The sequence below is a fragment of the Cariama cristata genome, unplaced genomic scaffold (genome assembly GCF_000690535.1).
Source record: "Cariama cristata isolate BGI_N322 unplaced genomic scaffold, ASM69053v1 scaffold38375, whole genome shotgun sequence".
Lineage (NCBI taxonomy): Eukaryota > Metazoa > Chordata > Aves > Cariamiformes > Cariamidae > Cariama > Cariama cristata.
The window spans coordinates 990-1,373 of NW_009617590.1; positions in this window are offsets into that span (position 1 = coordinate 990).

Below are 384 nucleotides of genomic sequence, written 5' to 3' on the forward strand. Positions count from 1 at the left end.
CCCCGCGCCCCCCCCCCCCCCCCGAACTTTAAAGCAATCTGGTCTTTTTTTTTTTTTTTTTAGATAGAAGTGAAACGTGGTCTATGTCAGGTATTTTGGGAAATTTTGTCTTGCTCGCCAGTGTGTTTTGCAGAGTCGCTTCATCCCCCCCTCCTCCTCCCAGACCGTTTGGTTGATGATATTGTGAGTGCACGTTAGCTTTGGGAACTCTATCTGCTGTTAAATGTTTGACATGTTTCTTAAAAGTGATGTAGTCTAGGTAGTTACTTTGCCAAAATAAAGGTAAGGAAATTAATTATAATTACGATAATAAAATATATATTAAATCGCAGTCGCTTAAATCAATGGGGGTGCTGTGTTGGCCACGATTTACTAAGAGGAAAC